The sequence below is a fragment of the Corvus kubaryi genome, unplaced genomic scaffold (genome assembly GCF_017639235.1).
Source record: "Corvus kubaryi isolate FWS band 111438036 unplaced genomic scaffold, C.kubaryi_AGA036_p1.0 37334, whole genome shotgun sequence".
Taxonomy (NCBI): domain Eukaryota; kingdom Metazoa; phylum Chordata; class Aves; order Passeriformes; family Corvidae; genus Corvus; species Corvus kubaryi.
Genome location: NW_024581108.1, coordinates 6,293,439 through 6,315,021, shown reverse-complemented (window position 1 = coordinate 6,315,021; position 21,583 = coordinate 6,293,439).

Genomic DNA, 21,583 nt, shown 5'->3' with positions numbered 1-21,583 from the left:
GTTTGAAGCTGGAAGACAACCACAAAGAGACAGAGAAACTTGATAGATGATATACAGCACTTGAGAAATCTAATGCATTTCTTTCAATACCTTATCAATAGCTACAGACCAAGGGATATTTTCTATTGAAAACCCTCTGCTTCACTCCCAAAATGGTAAACATATATTGCTTGACTTTTATATCCTTGTTCAGGTACACAAAAGTTTAAAATCTCCTCCATAATCACAAGTCTTTTGAGCTTCTTGGCTTTTGTGCTCTCTAATGTGGGGTTGTGAAGCTGGATATTTTAACTCTCAAAGTTGACACAGAACAATGAATCTCATCCTTCAGTTCCACCAAAACCTAGTAATCCCCCAGTAACACAATACTGCTGCATATGCTACTCTCATTTGCTTCTCAGGTGCAGTGATGTTTTGCTGTGCCCTAGAAAACCTCCCTTTCCAAGTGGGCTCTGGAGAACACTGGCAGCTGAACATAAAATGGAGCAGCCTAGAGGCTACTCTAATTAGAAGGGGAGGGATCCATATCTTGACCCCTGCTGTCCCCAGAATTACAGGAGTTTACTTCTGCACCCACATGTATTCAACTTCACTTTGCCACTCCTAGACAGAAAATCATCCAAGGTGGTTTTATAGAGCAATTTTATGTAGGCTCAGAACACTCAACAATATTTATTATCTACTGTAACACATGAACTTTATGAAGCAAAGTTGATTCACTGGTGGTCATAATTCAGAGTTTTCTCTATGCTCTATTTTGGCAATGGTATTTCTGTTTACTTCAAATGTAGGGTAATTTCTTACACTTTTCCTGCTAAACACCATTGACAGTACAGAACTTAGTTCTCAAACTGTATGATATTTTCATTAAATATCACTCCAACTAAATTATAAACAGAATTATTTCACATAAATTTCAGGACTGAAGGATTCCACAGTGAAGTTATTTTATTGGTGCATGCTTATTTCATTATGCAGTACTTGACTACATAGTGTCTCATTTCCATTTCAGATTTTAAAAAGACACCAACAATTCAATATCTTAGGAAGAAAATTACAGGAGGTTTCAGGGTGTTTTCACATCCTGAGCTTTCCCATGAATATTTTCTGATAACAGATTATGGGTTGTATTAAACTTTCACAGTCCTGCAAAGACTAAAACTACTTCAAAGAGTGGTATATTCCCTTGGGTAATATCTATGTGGCAGATATTAACTTTACTTAGGACCTAGCCTTCAGGATTTATTCAGCAATCATAAAAGCTAGCTTGTCAGTGTTAATAGGGTTATACTACAAATACACAGTACTTGCAAGAAAATTGATACCATTCATTACGTACAACACTGTTTTCAAAGCTTGGCAGTCTGTACAGTGCAGCAAAAAAACCCCACAAGCTGCGTGGAAGCAAAAGAAATAAATGTGTAGGAGCAAAGAAGGACAAGAAGTTTTGACACTAATGTATGGGAATGAGAGCCAGGACACCTGGGTTCTCTTCTCAGGATCCCTTTATCTTCTTGTGTGACCTTGCAAAAGCAAATGTCACCTCTCTAATTGTCAGGAGGCAAAAAAACCCAAAGCCTAACTCACATTAATGAAAGCACCTCTGAGCCTCAGTCTGAATTAAGTGTCAGCAAGGCAGCTCTATTACATTGGTCCTGGTGCAACACAAAGCTGTTAGCAAGGAGCTTCAAGATCATTCCTTGCCTGAGGGGACCTGACACCACTTCACATCCTCTTGCTGAAAGAATGCTTCTCTTTCCTGCCCCTTTGCCAAGAAGTGGGACAAGAGAGACTTGGCTTAGCTACAAGTCAGATGCACATCAGCATCCCTTCAGTGGCATTGTCTGCTGGGCAAGCTTACACTTTTTAGCACTGCAAGAGTGGTACAGGGCATTTACCAGGTGACCTGCAATGCCAACCTCCACCCAATGTGTACTGAGCCACTTGGTCCATTCATGCAGTGACTGTCATAAAAGAGCCAGAGCACCATAGGTCTGCAGAAGAAATAACATTTGAAAACTTAAAGGAAATGGTCTCTTTTGCACATGAAAAATGTTTAGACAGCAGAAAGTCTGAAACCTTTTTTCCTGAAGTACTTTGATAGCATGGTTGTGAATTATAAACTACGTTGTGCTTATTACACTCCATAGGTATGCCAGTGTTTAGGCAGAACTGTTGTGCCTAAACTCTGCTTTGTAGCCCACAGATCACTGGAAAAATCAATAGGTCCAAGAATGTACATAAATGAACAGATAGAGACAGATATTCCTTCTGCTCATGCTGGGCAAAGAGATGTGGCTTCAAGTCCAAGCTCATTTGCACCCAGCCAGTTTCCTGCAGGCAGAGCCAGAGTACGACAGCGAGCTCAAACTGCATCCTTGCTCCAAACCTCATATGGCATTTATTGAGAGCAGGGGAGACCCACAGTGCAATGACTAATCCCTGTGAAAGCCTGAGCCTGGAGTGACTCATCCAACTTTAGAAATTAGGACATTAGTATTCACTTTTTTTAAAAAAAAGCTTCTGAATTTAGCTTTCTATTTAGTGGGGTCAGTCATCTTTTGCTCACCTCAAGGAGAGCAAACACTTATCTTTGATTTCAATCAGACAGTTCTGGAGCATGGCTGTAGATCACATCTGTCAACATTTGAAAGCTACCATATGAGGAGGAAAGTAGGGATAGACCTTTCATTGAAATACTCCATTGAACTCTATTGAAATGCATTAGTCTAAGAGAATCTTTTGTTCCAGAAGAGCTTTCTAGGGCACAGAACAGAAATGTGGCTGCCTTTTTTTTTTTGTTCTCTCCTTTTTTAAGGCAGCAATAGAAAAATGCTTTTGAAAGAGAAGGAGTTGACAAATATATGGTTAATGTTTCTAATATACTTTGCTTTAACCAGGCTAGTACTTGTGAACAAACTATTTACTCATCCTTATGACAAAGTTGAAAGCACCTTTGAAGCAATGCTTCATATACTTGATAGCTGTTAGCTTTTAAGGTCAGAATAGAAGAATGTAACCAAGTAGTCTGATTACTTACATTACGGTGGCTACAGATTTTCTGTCAGCATTTTATATGTAATGGAAATCTAATTAGCTTAATAACATCACTAATTCCTCTAACTAGGAAAAAATAAAAAGCAGTAATAGTCTTCTACACTATTTCCAGCCAAACATTTCATTTCAGTCTGCAACATTTCCTAAGGGCTTTGCAAACATTTAGGGTTCAGCCATATCTGAGGTAGATGAAGTACAAAATGAAAGAAAAAATCATTTTGCAACACCCTTCATGCTTCCCTCTCAGTACCCTACCAGGCATCTCCACTCAGATGAGTGCATGAAGACTACAACCTAAATGTAGTTCTGCTAAACTGGATAATGACCTGAGGACTTGACCTCTATCTGGATGTGGTATTGATGTGTCCTACAGTAAAATCTTAGCAATGGGCCTCTCCACAGTCTCTGGTGGTTCTGTCCACCAAGAATCACCTCACAGAAACTTGTTGCTATTTCTCCTTATTTTCAGCATTGCCAGTTCACTCCATGTGCCACTTCCAGCACTTCGTTGCCTCCAGGGGTCTCTCTCATACCATAAAAGAAGAGATAACAAGGAGTAACCAGAGAGGAGCTGGGTGATGCTATTGGAGCTCAAGGACATCTAGGATTTCTAATGTTCCCAGCATGCTTGGGAAAAGCCTTTTTGGATGAAGGTGTTCAATAAATTACATTTTCAAGACCTCAAAACTTGAAAACAGCATAAGAATGATCTAAATGTTTGTAATTGTGTGCATCAGCCAAGAGACTAATATACACAAACCTCTTTCTTTTGAATCTCTCACCAGTGTCCGCAGTTGCAAAGACAGGTGCAGCTTGTGAAGCAATCCAAATGATACCTGGCTCTAAAGTGGAAAATGTCTTACAAAAAGAAGCCACAGCAGTCTCTGTAGCAGACAAAAGCCAGTGGTGTTAAGTCATTATAATAGACACAATCCCTAAAGTAGGGCAATTTCAAAGGAAGATAGCATTTAAAAATACTGCTGTTCTTCACTATTAATCAAATACTGTTCCCACAAAAAAAATACAAAGAATATCCTCCAGAAATTGTAAAGGAACAACAGCTGCACTAATTCTGTACATATGGTTTGCTAAATGCAAAGACTAAGGAAAAGGAAATGGGCACTTGCAATACAGTGAACATCACACTTAAGCTCACAGTTATTGTACTTTTATTTTGTGGTGGGGAGGAGTAAAACAAAGGACTAAAACACACATGCTAGCTGGCTGAAATTATCAGTAGGTAAGATGGTGTGGTTACATTCTATAAGTGATTGCAAAATAGCTTTGAATAAGCCTTCCAGGGGAGCAATGATTTTTATACCTCAGCTTCCACAGTGGTTGGTGTGATAACTTACCTTTTACAGCATCGGGCCTGCTGTGGCCCAGCCTAAAACGTATTCAAGCTTATCTGCCCTCCAAGGGTGATTCTTATACCATGGCTTAGAATTTTAAACAAAATGCTTTATTCAGTTGTGACTTTGCATGCAAGTACGTTTTCCATGGAAGCTCTGACATGCCACAGCTGACATTGAAAGTTTTATATTTAGTCAGTGACAAGTAAAACTTAATATCCACATCTGATAGTGATATAACAAGGTCCTATGCTGCTCATTGCCCACAGGAAACATTTCTGGTGTATAAACAAGCTGATACTTACAGATACTCCCAAACAATGTGAATGTAAATTACGGCAAAAGATCCCAAAATGCCGTCGTCCTTCATGTGGTGTCCTTTCTGCAGTCCAGCAGCAAAACAACTGCCAGTTAAGCTTCTAACACCACATATGCCCAGCTCATGCTACTTTCTGTTAGATTCAGCTATTGATGCAGCAGGTCACAATGCAATTTAGAAGCAATTAAAAGGTAATGAATGTGCTGAACTGAAACCACTGCCTGGAAGGCTTTTTCTGTGTACAAGGGAAAGAGATAGATTTGTGTCCTTCAGTGATTTCTGTTACTGAAACGGCAAAGAAAAATGCTCCTGAAATGGGCCTCAGATGTCTGAAGCACAGTCTGTTTTTGCAAATATGAGCACTGCTGAAGTGCTGTGATACACCAGCTTAAACTCCTACACACAAAATTAGAGAAACTTCTTACACTGGTAACTATCTGAGAATGCTCTCCCTATAACAAGGCTTTGGGGAAAAAGAGAAAAAAAAATTGAATATCATACCACTCTTGGGATACCATGCAGTTTCCACATACTGCTGCAAAGCTGTGGAATTAATATCCTATTAAACAAGGTAGACATTATCTCTACAGTTAATGACGGTGTATGTCAAACACTGATTAAAACAATTACATTCTATTAAGCCACATGTACCCAGAGTGGTTTATCCTCATTTGAAATCACATTTCATTGTTCTGTTTTCTTTAAAGTTATTGTGCTCTGCATCTCCAAACAGTGTTGATATTTCACAGCGGGTCAACCAGATGCAAAAAGAGGGTTCTTAGCTTTCGACACCTCTTAATTTGTGTGAATATTTTTCTTGCATTTTTAACCCTTTGAACAATCTTATTGGAACTAATGGATTCACTGTCTTTATACCTATTTCAGCCAAGAGACATTCAGAATGTCAGTCTTAGTATCCAAACTAAGCAGCTACAGAAATATTGGAAACAGATATACATATACACACTAGTGTGCACAGTTTTAAAACCACAGTGGCTGTACATATTCTTTAAGATAGGCATATACTGCTTACACACAGAACTAGGTTTGAAAATGACCATCTACATAATCCTGTGACAGGACTATATTTGCCTAACAAAATATACTTTTGCATGCACCCTAACTTCCATGAACCAGAGCTTGCTGCCTCTTCTCATACTTAGTAGCATCTGAAGAAGCAGGAAACATTTTACAGCACATCCAAGCAGTTTATGCTCAGGCTACCCAGAGAGTGTTTAGCAAGGTTTTGAATGGTTGACATTTCCAAGAACTGTACAGAACTAATCAGAACATTCACTGCACTATATATTATGATCTGTGAATTGTTCACAGGCCAATTAGATTTCTTGAAGCCAACAGCACTAGGATCTGCCAAAACCTCTGGTGCCTCTCTGGCCTCCCCAGGGCTTCATGAAGGGAGAGGAAAGGGGACAGTATTTCTGGCATAAGCAGACTTACTAGTGACAAACTCTTCTAGACCAGTGTATTCAAAGGTAATTTTCTCTAGGTATTTCAAAAAGGACAATTCTGACCTAGACTTTTTCCAGAGATCAGTAAAAAATAATACACAGTCATGTTGCAGGTTGAAATTAATATAATTAAACAAAAAGAGTTTTTCATATCAGTTTTTTGGGGTTTTTGTTGGTTTTTTTTTGTTTTTTTTTTTATTATCAACTTTAAAATATCACAGGATGGCAGTCTACAAAGATAGCAATGTCTTACTCTTTGGAGCAGAAATTTAAACTTGGCTGCTTTTCTTTCAAAACCAGGTGTCAAATCACTAGGTCCAAAATCTGCCCTTTTGGAGACGACAGGGAAAAAAAAAAAGAAAAAAAAGAAAAAAAACCCCAAACAAATAGTAGACCCTTAATTCTGGAATTTTTTTCTGTGGTTCCACAGCTCCAGAACACAGAGATTCAGTAACATGCATTTTTTTCTACTTTAATTTTTCTAAGACTAAAAAAATCTCCATTTAATCTGCTGCTGAACACAGTATGGACAATTTGATGAGACAGCTATAAAGTAATACATAACAGACCATAATAAACTGACACTTACTCTAATTTTGTGTGCCCATAAAATACTCTTATCAATAACATTAATTCAACAGTTCACTCCTGATATTTGCTAAAGAATGTGGCCAAAGTTTCTCTTCAAAATATATTTTATACCACACACACACACAAAATCTTTTATAAGCCATGAAACATTAAGGTAGCCTCATGAAAACCAGCTTATAAAAAATTGGCTAAACTTCATCCAAGTTAGCATGCTTTTCTGGTGTTAATAAAGACTGAAAGGATCAGTCTTAAAGAAGGAAAGAATCTGTTCCAGACTACTCTTGTACATGGCTATGGATTCTGTTTAAATTCCTACTTCCAAGGCTAGGAAGGCAAAGAAAAAAAAGTTCAAATGCCTGGGGGTGGCTTTCCAGCTTGCATTTTGTGAGGCTGTGAATTATTTCACATGACAGAGGATAACTGCACATAACCCCATTTAATGTGGTATGGCACTCTTTTTAAAGCAATTTATTTCAGCTGCTCATAGAAACATGATAAAATCTTATTAGGGAGAGTATCAGGGCTACCTGTTGTAGCTGGTTTACAAATATAGGTATTCTGACTCTACAACAAAGGTTAGTTCTGTTACTGGGTAATATTGAACAGTCAGCACAGAGCAGCCACCAGCTCTCTAGGATGGAAATCTCTGTGAGAACACAGTCTGTCTCAAAGTAAATTGCTATTTTGACAGGAAATGCTGAAATGTTTACAACAGAAGAGAAAAACAGAGAAACCAGGAATCAAAGAAAAAATGACAGTAATCGACTTCGGAGAGGCATTTTCTGAATATGACAAAGAGAAACCTTGCCTCAAAGATGCCTGCAATAAAAATGTGTACAATCTGACTGGTGTCAAGGAACAAGCCTGAATCCATCCCTTCCTGTGCAGCACTCGAAACACTGAAACTCTCTGCATTTGTCTGAGACACTTACAAAATTATTCTACAACTACAGGAAATAAGCAAAATAACTGCCTAAGAATAGCTGAAACACCCCCAAAATTCCCACAGCAGTCACCTGCAGACCTTGGCCTATAGTGAGGCCTTTGGGAATTATAAACTGCAGCTGCTGGAGCAGCTCCAGCCAGTGGGGAGCAAGTGAGTCCCAGCTGATGCCTGAGCTGGGCAGGCTGGGATAGAGCCGGCAGTCCCACTCCTGGAGCTCCTGCTGCTCTCTGCACCCCTCACCCCACTGAGGGGGGCTCAGAGCACACAGGCCATGCTCACTATTAACAACTCCCATAACTATCACTGGGAAAGAAACATGAGTAATGCCAGGCATCTGAAAAAGCTGCTTTAAGTGGGTTGAGGCTGTTATAAAAGAACAGGGTGAAGGGAAATAGACTTAGCTCCAACTTTTGAGGCCTATGCAAATAAATGAAAACATATGAGGGTCAATGAGCCTGCAGAACCTCAAAAGTGTTTGAGTGAAAGGGTTGTTTCTTTTCTAAACCACCTTTAATCAAGGTTGCTATTGACCTCAGATCACCAAACTCTGATAACCCACAGAAACTGACACGAAAACTTTGTGTAATTTTGGGGAAGAAACTTAATGGGGTCCCATTCTGTCCTTCTAGCATAACATATTGTGAGAAGAAGCCTGGTTCATATGCATATCAATAACACATCTGTAGACTGAATAAGGTCCTGAAAATGACCCTGGAGACAACAGTAGCAGTGGAAATAAAATGGTGCAGATCTTTATAAACAGAAAAAAAAAAAGGAACAACTAGCATAGCGATCTTCTTAACCTCAGAAAATCTTAACCTCTCCCTTTAAGAGAGGAAAGAACAATTTCATTTTTACAAACCTGTAGTTGCAGTAAAACCAGCTCTGATTTGCAAATTAAGAAAAGGGCAAAAAGCAGGTCCTTGAAGTTTTATGATGCTCCAGTGCTAAAGTTGCATAATGTGCCTCTCTGGCTGAAGGTATTTAAAAGCTCTCACTTTTTGTTTGGGCCTCTGGGTACCTTAGAGGTCTGATTAAAAGCTGTGAAAGTAATGAGTCTTTCCTCCAGCTTCAGTAGGCTTTGGACCAGGCCCTGCATCAGCACAAAGCAAAACAGAGCATGTATTGTGGAGAAAGCTTAATCACTCAATTGTTGTACCCTAACTCAAATAGCGAAAAATAAATGCACAACCCTACAAACAAGCATGCCATATGTTTGTGCTACCAGAGAAGTTACTTTGGATGAATTTTCTCTAATACAAAAACATGCAGGTTCCTGCAAACCTTTTAAAGGATAAAGCTCACAGAAATCTCACTGAAGAGTTAAACGTATGTAAGAGCTAAATTAAACATGGAGTTGCGTACTTCACCTGATTCAATAAGATACTTAAAATGCACTTACTCTAAGTGCATTGACTTCATAGGTTTAAAGCTAAGAGCATGTGTAACACGCTGGATCAGCACTCAGTAATCCATTTTACTGGGACTTCTTCCCAGGAGACATCACCTACTCCCTCAAATATGTCTACCCCTCCTTGTACCCCCTTCTCAAATCCTCATTTCTTCAGCTCCCTTGCCTACCTTTCCAGACTCTCTTCCCTTTTCTACTTACCGACATATCAGGTTACCTTTCTTCTCCTTCTGGCCTCTCCTACCACCATAAACAGCTCTGCCCTTTTCTGTACCTCCATGGGGCCTCACCCTTCTCTCTCCCTGCCCCCTGCCTTGGGTCGGCTTTGGTGCCCCTTGTCAGCCACGTTCCCTGTCCCAATTGCTGCTTGGGGACAAGTGTGCTTCAGCAGAGCTCACGGTGTCAGGACAGGGCCACCTTCAAACTCTGATGACAAGTATTGAACTTGTCAGAGCAATTAATTCTGATCATTTAATAAATCTGGAAAAGCATTAAAAAATCCAGAAGGCAAGTTGCTGGCTAAATGTAAGCCATAACTGCTTACATGATTCTGTATCTCCACTGGACATGAAGGATGCTGAAATCACAAAGAGCTTCTTTCCACAGCCCTATGTGCAGCGAGGTCCAAAATCCAAGTAACTGGGAATGAAACAATAAAAATATCTCATGAGACAAAAGACAGCATCACTTCTGCTCAAGGTGCCTGGTAAAGAAAACCCCTGTTAACTTTTCCAAGAACTCCTGAGCTATTCAGGATTAAAAGAGATGGAAGGCCTGAAATCCTCTCTTTCCCTGGTTAAGAGAGAGAGAAGAGATGGCTATGTATAGTGGAAAATGAAAACAAAGATGAGCATTTTTAAAGGGAAGAAAAAAATGTCCACAGCTACAAGTGTAGTTAGGGGACAAAACTGAGTGAGGAGCCATAGGGAAGACTGGAAAGATCAGAATTCTAATTTTGCTGCTCCTTTCTCCAACACACAGGACCTGCTCAGCCCCCAAAGATACAACTTATTTAAAAATAACTGAACAGAAAAACACCCCCTCTCTCCCTTCTTCTCAACTGTGTAATTTCATAGCATTTATCAGGTGGGGAGGCCTCCTTTGAGAAGAAAGTGTTTCAAAATAACATATCATGAGCAACTAAGGCTAGAAGCAGGTATTTGATACCCCTAAACCCAACCAATTATTTTCAAGATAGATTACAAGCAAAAAAATTCTAGAAGTGTCCAACATCCAAATATACGATGGATTCTTTGAATCTTAAAATGTTTTTACCTGCAGATTTTAGCTATCTTCCCTTGAAAAGCTGTATTCAAAAGCACAAGCTAGCACAGCTTTGAAGATAAAGATATGGGAAAATCAGAGGCTAAAAGTGTCTAAGCTTTTTTATTATTTTTTAAACGGTGACATTTCTATGACATGCAGTGTCATGAAAGGCAAATGGTATAATTCAGGAAGACATTCTTTGCCATATGCTTACAGTGATCTGCATACTGCTCCAATAGCTTTATGTACAAGTGAAAGGTATTTTCCATGCATGCTGCAATTCAGAAACACATTTTGATCAAGTCAGACTAAGGACCTACTTGGTGGTAAGAATTCACATGCTTTCTTGAACTGGGACACCAAGTCCCTCAAATACCTCACCCCCTTCCATTACTCAGATCGTTTACAGGCCTCCTCCTCTGATTTATGTAACACCACCACATCAACAAGTTGCTCCACACTTAGGACACAAGTCCACAGTTTGTGCTGATTCTTGACTCCATTTCCAAAATAAAACTATACAAGTTAAACTTATTTTTCAGGCTTTTTATCTTTTTAATAAAAGGTCACAGTTTTCTGCTTCAGCAGTATACATCAAACCATGCAATTCTTCAGGGAGGATTATTTCTAGCACATTACTTCCTCGAGCATGACTATTCTGTAATATCCCTTAACAATCAATTAAGCCCGAAACAAAGTCTGATATAGAGTTAATGGCTTCAAATCTCTCCTCAAATCCTTTGAGCAAACCAGTACCTTAAAACTGACGACATTTGAAAAGCCATAGAAATGATAATAAACTATTTAAAAATCTTTAGGCTAATGCTAACTTCAGCAGTACTGCTCTTCTAGCATCCTGATTTTTTGCTAATCCAGTGAATTGATGAAAAACATGGTTACTTTCAAGCTATTATTAAAACACATTGGTCATATTCAAGCTTAGTAGTCAAAATATCGTAACACTGTTTTTGTCATAAGAGCTTAACAAGGAGAGAGGAACAAGGGAGGGAAGTAGTGATCAGAGAGATCTGTACCAACCTCAGGTCTCAGTGGATACACACCAAATACTTAATTACCTTTTCTGCTCGTGACCAGCCCTCCAGAATTCAGAGGGATTTTTCAGGGCACAAAGATTTTCACATACATAAGTATTTCAGGTATGAGCTAAAATTCTCATCGCCTGCCAAAATACCTGTATCTAGACACCATGCAATCAGAACAGGAATTTTGCTACATACTCTGCAGCTACATGTGTTCCCCATGGACTCTCTTTAACAAGTATACTTCGAATTCAGAAGAAAGGGTCTGGAATTCTGAGGTTATCATCAGCAGCAATTCCAAAGACTCTTTTGCACACAGCACAAGTTCAAGAGGAGATGTGTCACCTGTAGATGGCAGTATCTTTTCACATTGTCCCGACGGGAAAGTAATTCCCCAAGTTTTTATTCTTGATGGTGAAGCGGGGGGAATGGGGGCTAAACAAGAAGCTCCACTTATGACACCAGTGAGCCAAAACTTGGGGTTTTTCAGAGGCTGTTCATTATTAATAGGATCTGCAGGGATGGTTTGGCGTTAGTTTTTGTTTTTTTTTTTTTTCCTACTGCATCTCTTTGCCGTTAGGTTTATTGCCCTTATTACCCATTTTTACAACAGGGGTCACACACCTGGACAACAGAAAGCTTCATGGGCAATAAACTTACCAGCACTATCAACCTCACTGTACACTTGGTTTTCCTTGACAAGTTCCCTGATACTTTGGGCCAATGGTTGAAGTATTTCCTAGAAAGCAGAGATACATGCTAGCACAGGCTGACTGTACGTGGATTTTCTGTGCAGCTGAAGAGAGGATACACGAACACAATCTCCTTTGCAAGTGGGCTTAGGTTCATGGGTCCCCCCATAGCACAGCATAGAAAAAGAGATATTTTATTATTGCAGTTGCTAAGACCAGAAATCCTATCTTTATATGTAATTTCATTATTTCCCATAATTAAACACATAAGCAGCTTCACTCCAAAACACAATGAACTCCTTCAAACTCAGTGTACCATTGTCAATCTCCTTCATAATGCCTTGTTCAGGTGCCACATTTCAAAGAAATTATATAATTGCTTTGCATAAACTGTGCACCTGCCTTTGAATTCATAATATGTTTTTGTATAAATTATAATAATTTTCAATATACTATAGAAGAAGCCATATAAAGATGCACTACAAACAATAAGAAAAGTAAACTAACTGAAACATAAGAAATACCTCTTGAAAAAAAGGCATTATCCCCTCAAAAGAGAAGCACATCCCTCAAATAAGTGGAGAATGATAGTTATACAAAACAGGGAAATCCAGAATTATGAAAGCAAATTTATCACAGTGACAGAAAGAAAACTTATGTGAGAAGTGACTTCAGTGATGACAAAATCTTCATAAAGAGAAAGATGGCCAGGCACACACAACAGCTACTCATCAAAAATTAGCATGGCCTTTCACCAGGAAGGCCTCCAGTTTGGAAACATTCACAAAAAGGGAATCACAGAAGAATAAGTCGTATTCTTTTACCACAAAATTACAGAGTTCAGGAGGTGGGGGGAGAAAGAAGGGTATCTCAGCTCTCTAAACCCAGTGATTCCATGACAAACTACACTCATTGCTAGGGGATAGACATGCCTGCTATCAGAATTTGCAGTTTTTGTAATTCTATTATTTTATCAAAATGAGACACCAAGTTAGATATTAGATTCAGTAGCTCAATTTCAATTCTCAGTTTTTATCTCAGAGCCTTTAACTAATCAGTTTACTCTTTTTAAGTGTAATTCAGGATTTTTATTTCCCTCTTTCCACTATCCTTTCCAAGCTCCCCAATCAATATATTCAGAGAAATCGCTCTCCCTTAGTAACCTCCATTTTTTAAGGTAACCTTTATTGTTATTTTTTTATTGCAGATGATGGATACATTTAAGAAATTTCTTTTGCTCTCCCCTAATTTTTCCTTTAGCAGAGGCAGCTGTATCTTCCCATTTGCCTTCCTGTGTAGCCACCCATATTTATATCTTAGAAAGCAACCTCAAACATTATAACCTTTCTCACTTCAAGTAAGATCCATTTTGGGATGTCTGAGGCAGCTGGCAAACCAATGTCACTCTGATTTCAATAACGACTTATCTTCTAGGTAAAGAAGACTGCTATACTGAATTATTTAGCTTGAAACAAAACCATTTAAAAGAGAACACGACAGTTTTCACAAAACTGAGTCTGTCAAAGGCAAGGAGAAAAACAGGAATTACTCTGACCAGTAGATAGGATAGATCTGCATCACACAATGCAAGAAGATGCATTTCACAGAACTTCCACCCCATCTAATGGAGTGCTCAAAATACTTGGTATGAAGGAGCCAGGGTGTTGGAGGGATGACTTCCAATTGGAGCATGTGAATGCAGTCATAGATAAAAACATGTCCATGAATCCTTTGCTTTGCTTGCATGCAAGACCTTTTCTTTATCCATTTTCATCTTTATCTCAACGCAGGATTCTCACTTTAACCCTTCAGATTCTCTTCCCCTTCCTGATGTAGGGGGAGAGGGAGCAACTGTGTGGTGCTTTGCTGCCAACTGTGGTTAAACCTCTGCATTACACCATGCTGTTAATTGGATTGTAAATAAACCTGACCATGTTTCTGCCTCTGAAAAAACACATCCACCCCAGAACTTCTGTTATTAAAAGGGAGAAAGAGAATTTACCAAAACAACACTGCATTAGTTATCTGCCTTAGGCTTTTCCTTATATTTGACTTAATAATTTGACAGTACTTATCACTGTACCAGTACTTATCCTGTACTGCACAATAAACCCATCACTGTAAGTTCCTGAACTTTATCATTCAGTAGGAATGAACTAGTGCATTTGGGCCCATAATTTTGTGAATTTTTGTTTGTCTCTTTGCTGTGACCAGTAAAACATTATATATGTCTTACTGGAGCAGTCTGAAAGAATTATACTAGAGCTGCACTGTTTCCACGTGCACATCTCCATCTAGTGCTTGATCCCAGCTCATAACTTGTCTCCTAAAGGGCTCAGTTTGAAGTGATTCAGATATGTACTTTGATACTGCAGAACTCTGTGTTTAACTCTTCCTGAGCCACTGATTTCCAGGGAACAGGGGTGAGAGCACAGGAAAGGGAGCCCCTTTGCCACAATACTGCTCGCAGCAGCCCCAGTCTCCTCCTCATGCAGAAACTGTCTGCAAATCCACATCCATGCTCCTCAACACCTTCCATCACTCGTGTTTCAGGTTTGCAACAGGAAGTCTTGCTAGAATGTAGCTGAAAGCTGTGGAGAAGGCATCACTGGACCCTGTGCTAGGGACACTTTCCCATGGGTCCCACAACAGGGGAAATAGGCTTGGCGAGAAAACAGTACCTGTGTGGTAATGGAGCAAGGGCAGCCTGGAACAGGGGAACAGCCTGAGGGAGATTTCTGTCAGTGTCCTCAGGTCTGAAGCAGACAACAACATGTACAACTATGCCTATAAGGATGCAGCTCTCCTGCTATTACATAATTTATACACATATGTTCTAGATATAGTTTTATAGCATTATGTAGATTGAATATACATATTTATTATACATCTAAACACACTCAGGATAAAAAGGAATTTCCAAGAGATAAGATTTAAAAAAATAGTATTTGAGAATAGTTTTTAAATTAAACATAAACTATTCTGTAACACTACCCTGGAGCCAAACTAATTTGAGCTTTTCCAAGCCCTTAATTTGTCACGCTCATAGCTCAATAAATAGTTACTGGATTAATTCCTTCCATTTAGCCTGCTTGTTCATCTGTTTTCCTACTTTGCTCATTTCTAGTTCTTCCTGAAATTATGAATAAACACCATTATCATTGACCACCAAATGATGTTTCTATTTCTCTCCTTGTGTCTAACTACACTCCCATAACTTACCAATATTCTTCTGAGAATTGCTAAATGATTGTCTCTCAGGAGGAATTCAGTGCCTTTTATGGTCAACTCCACACTTTGCATTTATTCTAACTCTTGCTCAGAACCTTGCACACGTTTCCTAATATATGGCACTGTTTTGAAAGACTTCCTTATTGCTGTTCTTGCAAGTTACATTAGTGGCACTTCTGCTCAACCAGCAAATGCTGTGTATCAGAATCCATAAAATCTAATCTAATACCTCACTTGGTGTGATCACAGCTGCAGATAAACAACCTAAATTTAATGTGATAGGTAAGATATCGAAAACATCACTCTACAATACTTAAAAAGAATCGGAATTGGTTAAAAATTAATCTTTGCAAAGAATGCTCCAGTCAGATTCTCTGTGGCCACCTGCTGTGAATGTCATAGCAACAAACACACACTAATGGCAGGAGCATGAGATAAACCATGTTCCTCTCCTGGGCCAGCATTAACAGCTTTGAGCTCTATCCTTTCAGCTTCTTTTTAGAAGAAAAATGTGTGAATGGGGAAAGTGGTGGGGGTGGAGGGTTGTGAGTGGAAAGAGGTAGAGGAACTTCAGCTCACTGGTCTCATAAGAACCTTGTACAATGCAATTAACAGCATCTTTTATGCTGAAACACTGTTTTGGCCTAATGGCTTGGGTCTGTCTCTCCCTTCACTACACACTGTAACAGCAGCCTCTGCATCACCAGCAGCACTCTCTGTTCTGAGGATTCCTGTAGGAGAATCATCCATGCAGAGAATATTTTACAGCATTACTGTCTTCCACTTTAACACCTTAAATGGAGCTTGTTGTGGGACTGCACAAGCGTCTACGGAATCTCAAGAGGAACAACTGGAGAACATGAATGGGATTGCTTTTCTCAGCGACTGGTGGCCCTCAGGATGCCTCTGCTGTGCCCAGCTGCAGGAGAAAAAGGGTGTGTGGACAATCAGATCCTTTTCTCCATGGAGTTATCAGCCTTGAGGACACTGGGACTTGTCAAACACCCACTCCTGCTGAAGCATCCCATGCCTCTAGTGGCACCATGTCTTCATGACTACAGCCACCTCACACCTTATTATACCCACAAACTGATCCAGCAGTACTTTAAAAACCTATCAGAGTCAGTAGACCCCCTCTGCAGTTACTAGAAAGCTGCTGGAGAACCTCTTAAGTTACTTTTCAGCCAAACATTTATCCTTTACCAGAATACACATTTGTTCTGAATTTAAGAAGCTTTTTCTCTTCCCAGCAGAGCAAAAGAAAAGCTGAAAAAGCAGTCACTTTCTACAAGTGCATCAGAGGTCTAACAGTTGCACCTTTTTTCCCTTTTTCATGGCAAGCCACACATTCACTTTACTAGACCTTTTCTTTATCAGTTCAGATTGGAATTCATCTTAAACAATTCTGGATAACCAGAACTGCAGTCAGCTCTTCTGAGGGGTGTCACTACATTACTTTGCCCAACAACATTAACATTTCCTTTCCTCCCTTGAGAAAAAAACTCACATATTTTAATGCATCCTGAAGGGCCACATTTATCTTTCTTATGTCTCTGTCTCATTAGTGCCTGATTCTGTGAAAGAGTACACAAAGTCCTTTCCACCCTCAGCCATTTCTGGCTGATGAGCTTCACACTTAGCACAGAAATCCCTATTGTTACTTTCAAAGGGCATGGATTTGCATTTTAGATAACTGAATTACAATTTTATTGCCATTATTACAGTTCTCAAGTTCATCTAGCTCTTCCTTTGTGTATTGTCATCCACCTTTGTACTGGACACCCACATAAGCAATACTCATCTCCCCTACTGCTCAGGGAAAGGCCCTGAATAGCTAAATCTTTTGGCCTGATAAATCTTTCATTCATTTACAAAAAAATAAAAGAATTGTAACAGTTGAGAGGCACAATTAGAGCCTTAGGGCTTTTATAGGCATCCTTGTATGCAAACACACCCATCTCAAATGCTAAGATTATATACAAAATTCACAGCGTGAAAGGGAATCTGAAACTTGCTTTTACATTCAAGCACTATCAAACCATTGAGGATACAGCTTTATATTTATACCCTCTTTACTCTGATATGATCCTGTGTTATAACAATACTTTAGGAATAGATCCTTATCAACGTACACTTCTTGAGTACTTTATTCCAACGCTAATGCCATTATTCCAGAAAGTAAATAGCAGAGGAAAAAAAAGCATCCTAATTAGAAAACAACTGCTCTGACAGGCCAGCATAAAAAGCAGGAGCAAATTAGGCTCCCCATTAGAAAACAGCACAAGTCAGAAAGCACTAAAGCTTGCAAACTCAACTCTTTATGAACTAAAACACCTTGTAGGAGCTCTGTAATAATCTGAAAACAGGTCTTCAGATGGCTTTTTGTTAGAATCAAGGGGTCAGCTGATATGAAAATTTACACCGATTTATTTTTTGTACTTTCCAGACATTGTAAGTTAGCTTTGTATACGTGTTCTGCTTTGGTTTTGGTTTTTTTTTAAACACCAGAAAAGCCTTTTTGGCTTGCAATTTTGTGGGTTGGCTATGTCACCTTTTCAGAGTTTCCTAGGGAATCATACCTCAAAAATAATTTTTACACCAAGAATTTTTCTTGAACAATGGAACTGGGTATTGGAATATCTTTCTCTGTTAACTACACCCTCCTGCATATTCTTAAAAATGCATATATAAAGCCAATTATAATAAACCTGCCTCCAAGATTCAGCTTTTGAAAGCATCAGAAGTAACCTTCCCCAAGGGAACAGACTTGAGGCGTGCAAGTGGACGGCAAGCTTAAACCACAGTAACAGAGCATTAGGAAAGGCTCCCTATGTTCTGGGCACCAGCAGAAGAAGAGGGAAGGAAGTAAATGCTCCACTAATGACACCATTTTCTTATTAAACGTGCTTGATTTAATGGGGCAGAAATGTTAGTATGATCCAATGTTAACGCTTAAATAAGAACTGCTTCTGAAACCAAATTTAAGAATTAATGACCTCGGGGCCTAAATTTAAATGAAGGAAAAGGAATGTGCCTTTATTGCTCCGTTGCGAAGATAACATAGGAATTCAAGTGGAAAAGAAAGTGAAAGGTGAGAACTGTGGTCTTATAAAATTATGGTTGAAAATGTGGTAAAAAGAATGGTTAAGCTGACATTAATGGAGGTAGATGTCAAGGATCTTCAGTCACAGGCCCAGGTCTTGCATGTGATACAGCCACAGGAGACAAGGCAGAGGACTCCTGTTTATTTTACGGACCTAAAATAATATGGAATACATTCAACCAGAAAACAGTACACTTCATTTACATCTTCTGAAATAATAACTTCTAAATCCCAAACTAAATTGGCACCCTGTGTCTGGGCTGTGCCCTGGTGGTAACCTCCCAAGACTGTTTTGGACAGTGCCACTACCTGAATCATCCAACTGCAGTCTGGAACTATCTTTTAATCCATGTGTCCCTCCTTCAAGACCAGAAGCAGCCTGGGTCTTTATTCAGCCATTCTGGGACAGCACTGCTTGCAACCAGCACTCAAATGCATCTTCCCCAGGGTACAAAGACTGGGTCGAAATTTGTCCTCCCTACCACAAAGCTCAGAGCCACTGAGGGAGAGTCAAAAAGCACCAAACCCTCAAAGCTGCTGCACAATGCATGCCATTTTGCCCTTTTCAGGCTGCAGGTTCTCCTGTAGATATACTCTTGGCCAACTTCAAATTTGTTTTTAGAAAAGAATGCGTGCATTGCGCAGTCCCATACTAACAGCATAACCAGTAGAACTAACATCACTTCGAGTTTTGTAATATATTAAATCCAGCTACTTCCTCTTCAAAGAGGAGAGCTTAGACCTGTAGGCCTATTTAACACCTGGTTAAACACTACTTAACCTCACTGCACTAGCCAGCTACTTTTCATAGAAGCTGAATTTTGGCTAATAACGTCCCAATTAAACAGCAGTCATTGTCATTCACTATCATTAGGCTAAATTGGTTTCCTGGGAGATGTCCCAATAAAACAGCCACCCTGGTTAAATGCTTACCAGTTAAGTAAGATATGTGACACGAAAGGGTTTGTGAAAGAAGAAATTCAACTGCTTTTTACCCCATTCCATGTAGGTAATTTGCCAACAATTTTAAGATCAGATGCACTGAAGCACAGAAACTTTGACTATTAGTTTTCAAATACAGGGGGGTGTGTGTGTGTGTGTGTGCTCTAGCAGGCAGTAAACAGCATCTGTGTAAATCCCATTTCCTTGCAGGGCCAGGACAATGCGTAACACGAACTTACATAATATATGCCCTGTGAGAGAAGGAACAACAAAATGCTGTAGGAACAAAAAATTAGAAGTATCTCTGAAGTGCTCTGTGGGAGTAGGTTCAGAAGGCTAATTTAGAATGATCTGTGTTTAATATTAACAACTGAGAAAAAATTTCAAGATTATTTCACAGAAGCCTGGGTCTTCCTTTCCAGATCTGGCATTTGAAGGTGTCTACCCAGAGCTGCAATAAGCTGGGCACCCAAGGCAAGACACAATTCATTTAAATTTAGCCATTTAGAGCAAGATGTCTAACCTAATCCAGTTGTTGAGAATTTCTCTAACGTTAAAGCAAGGCACTTCTGGTTGCAAAATCATCATTTCTGATAGGAAGAATGAATAAATTTCTTCATATACTGATTTATCTCTAAATCCTCGGAGTGTGCTCATCCAAGTTAGGTAAGGCCTTTTCTACTGTTAAACTCCACAGAAGCTGCCCCGAAGGTCTGGCAGAACTGAGTATGTGCCTTTCACTCTGCAGTCTTTTTATAGGATAGAGAAGAAACAAGCATCCCGGAGACTGGCAAATCCAATCATTCACCTGTACAGGGCATGCAGCAAGCAGCACAGGCTAAAAAGGATGAGTTATATATCAATCTCACAATGTCTTGGACAGAGGAACAGGCCTGAAAGAAAAGCAGCTTTTAGATGATCATGTCAAATAGATATAATGTTGTGGACACACTGTCATGAAAAGGTACTAAAACACAGCTTTAATATCAGAAAAAAGAGACAACTGTGTCAGGATGCTGTCTCTCTAACCCCATTTCTAAGTTAGCACACCTTGATTGTTGAAAGACAACCTTTGTAGGCTTTCTAAAACAGGACCACACTGTTTTCTACTTTTCACAGGATGCGATTGTAGCCTGCACCATGGCTTGCACTTCATGTCAGAAACAAAACTGAGCCAGGATTAAAGCCAAGTGAAGTAGTAAGTACATCAAATCACACCTTCCTTGCACATAGTTCTTGAAGCAGCTGATTTAATTGGAGCAGAGGCTAACACACATCTAACTCCTCGCTGCTATAAAAACTCAGCTGAGCAGAGGGCTCCAAGGGCTGCAATCACAGATGCATGAAGCAATTCAGACTTCTCAGCAACCCTTTTGTGGTCATGTTGCCTTAAAAACCCAAAGAGATTTTACCACTGCACAGATAAGTGATCTTTATAAAGGTTTCCTCAACATCTATAAATAAAGAGAAGGGATTTATATATTTTAAAGGAAAGCTAAAATTTTAGTGCTATTTAAGGTTTTTAGAGTTTATGGCCTGAATGGTCTAAGCATTGAACTGGTCTCAGAACATCTTCTGTACTTAGGTCAGCAAAAGCCTGTTCTAGTGAATTCTCCAATCCTTTTCTTTCTTTAGTGACAAAAATCAACGAGTTGCACTATTTGCAAATGCTGACTTCATGGAAATTAGGAAACAAGCAAACATAATAGGTTTTCTAAAAGTGACAGCTGAAAGGGAGAATTGGGTGAAGCTGTGAGCATGGCTTGAAAACTTCTGCCAAAGAGGAAAAGAAAAAAAATTGAAAGTTGTTGCTGAGGTTAAAGTATGGTTGGTTTTCCCCCAAGATAATGTAGTATCTGGGACAGTAGAGACACACCAGGGACACAAGAAGAACTCAAGAAGCTGAACTGAAAAAGTCTGATGCTGGCATATAGTGCAAGTCTATACTGCTGCTTTACTTCATGTTTCTGCTTACAGATATTAAGACCAAAAAACAACATGCTCAAGCAAATAGTCTCAGCTGAACATCGCCAAATTAAACCCCAGCAGAGACTCTAATAAAAACAATTAACATCGTCTGTTGTGCACGAATGCGACCTCCAACTGCAGGTACAGGAAGATCCTGAATCACCATCCATAGTCCCTACAGTCTTACAGTCAATTT